The sequence below is a fragment of the Schistocerca piceifrons genome, unplaced genomic scaffold (genome assembly GCF_021461385.2).
Source record: "Schistocerca piceifrons isolate TAMUIC-IGC-003096 unplaced genomic scaffold, iqSchPice1.1 HiC_scaffold_942, whole genome shotgun sequence".
In the NCBI taxonomy this organism is placed as follows: Eukaryota; Metazoa; Arthropoda; class Insecta; order Orthoptera; family Acrididae; genus Schistocerca; species Schistocerca piceifrons.
The window spans coordinates 32,501-35,000 of record NW_025729215.1 but is presented as its reverse complement, the minus strand read 5'-3'; the positions used below and the strand labels follow the sequence as shown (position 1 = coordinate 35,000).

Below are 2,500 nucleotides of genomic sequence, written 5' to 3'. Positions count from 1 at the left end.
TGGTAGCCGTTTCTCAGGCTCCCTCTCCGGAATCGAACCCTGATTCCCCGTTACCCGTTACAACCATGGTAGGCGCAGAACCTACCATCGACAGTTGATAAGGCAGACATTTGAAAGATGCGTCGCCGGTACGAGGACCGTGCGATCAGCCCAAAGTTATTCAGAGTCACCAAGGCAAACGGACCGGACGAGCCGACCGATTGGTTTTGATCTAATAAAAGCGTCCCTTCCATCTCTGGTCGGGACTCTGTTTGCATGTATTAGCTCTAGAATTACCACAGTTATCCAAGTAACGTGGGTACGATCTAAGGAACCATAACTGATTTAATGAGCCATTCGCGGTTTCACCTTAATGCGGCTTGTACTGAGACATGCATGGCTTAATCTTTGAGACAAGCATATGACTACTGGCAGGATCAACCAGGGAGCTGCGTCAACTAGAGCTGAGCAGCCGGCCGCCCGGGAGTGTGTCCCGGGGGCCCGCGCGAACACGCAAGCGTCCGCTCAATCATTCTGCAAACAGGAGGAGGCTGAGCTCCCCTGCACAATACACCTCGAAACCCTCTCAGGTCCCGGCGGCGCGCAGCGCCGTCCCAAGTACTTGGTCGGGTTCGAGAGAGGCGCAATCGCCCGGAGTTAGGCGAGTAGACGCTTTCGGTGCGACCACCCGTGCTCCCAACTGAGCTTGCCGCTGCCGACAGAGGCCCGGGAGCGTGCTGTCGTGGCATTGCCGGCGGGAGACAACACGCGCCACCTACGGTGACCGGCAGCTCCAACGCCAGCGCCACAGAAGGACAAAAGCCCCACTTGGGTGCCGAAGCGAACTCTCCCAGCACAGCGCACGCGCCAACACATCCGCACAGCTGCGATACAAACCACCAGCGAGAACCGCTGGGGCGACCGAGCAGCAGACGGCGTCGCGGCGCCGAGCGCCGGGCGGCGGCGCATCCTCAACGCACACAGTCCTCAATCGGACCAGCACACTGAAGATGTCCACCGCGCTTCGCACCGGGCCCGCGAGGACCTACTTTGGCCGCACGGCGCCGCGCGCAGGGTGCGCCGGCGCGCAGCTGCGACGCCTGCCGCGTCCGTCGGCCGGCGCGCCTGCCACTGGCCGCCCCCACCAGCCGGCTGTAGCGCGTGCGCCCACGCACCGCGCGGCCAGCACGCCGGGAGGCGCCCCCTCACCGGCCGGGGACGGTCCCACCCAGCCACCGCCGCGTATCGCTTCACACCCAGATGCCGTTCAGTTTCGTCGGCATGGTGGGTATCGCTGGAACAACCGGTTCGTACCTCAACCTATCGTCGCCATCACCGATTCACCCCTAGCGAGAACAACCGCACCACAACAGGTTACCATTTGTTCATTTGCGTAACTTCACCAGAAAACGCAGGCGTCCATCGCCATTTGCAACTTCAACGATTATTGCATGCCTGTGTCAGGTGTCACGCCACACTACGTCTGCCCACATACACGCAACAAAATGTGCACGCCTAGACAATACGTGGAAGGTGGCCCCCGTACGTATGCGATGTCCATTGCTCGAACGACTGTCAACCGGCCTCTGTAGCATGTCGCAGATATGGAACGCGGTGCACCATGCCATCACGGTGTGTGAGGAGAGACGACTAGGTCCGAATACATCAACAGACAGCTCATGCTGATCGCCATCCACGGCGTCCGTTCCTCCCACACGTCTCTATGGCGTACCACACTGCAATCCAGCTCTCATAGGGAGACGACACGTAGCTGCGTGCACAATATTTGCACTGTATGGTCCGCCGTTTTTGGGCGCAGTCGTTGTACGGTCACACATGTGCCACGATGTATCATTCGGTACATAAGGACGAATGTGCAGTACAGATTGTGGTTTACGCGTACGACATTAGCGGACGGTTGACACAGGCCGCACCACAACGTAGCCTGAGTACGTCGCATGCGAAGGGCATTGAACATGCAAACTTCTCACCAACCAGCTTGCGAAGGCAGGGGGGCAAGGTGGGGACGTGGGGAGGGGCGGCATGTACGTCCTGCTGCCATCCACATTACAGTGTACAGCAGGAGCATGTGGAAAGTCAGCAAGACTTGCAAGGTGTTTAACATGAAGCGATACACAGGGGAGCGGGCAGTGCGAGTAGCGAACTATATTGCGAGGGTTGCGGGTGGGCAACACTACACTAATTGAACGAGTCGTATAACAATTACAGAGCAGGTTTAGGCGACAACATGGGTTACGTTAGGGGACAACGTGGGTTACGTTAGGGGACAACGTGGGTTACTTTAGGGGACAACGTGGGTTAGGTTAAGGCACAACGTGGGTTAGGTTAAGGCACAACGTGGGTTAGGTTAAGGCACAACGTGGGTTAGGTTAAGGCACAACGTGGGTTAGGTTAAGGCACAACGTGGGTTAGGTTAAGGCACAACGTGGGTTAGGTTAAGGCACAACGTGGGTTAGGTTAAGGCACAACATGGGTTAGGTTAAGGCACAACATGGGTTAG

At 57.8% G+C, this 2,500-nt stretch overlaps 1 non-coding gene across 1 annotated transcript in view; it reads right to left on the bottom strand.

Annotated features, from left to right (window-relative positions):
* LOC124772507 overlaps positions 1 to 427 on the bottom strand; it is a 1,909-nt gene extending 1,482 nt beyond the window's left edge. The window contains exon 1 of the ribosomal RNA XR_007014070.1: positions 1 to 427. This exon is cut by the window's left edge and continues 1,482 nt beyond it. This is a non-coding gene — a ribosomal RNA (small subunit ribosomal RNA).
* Positions 428 to 2,500: the final 2,073 nt, after the last annotated feature.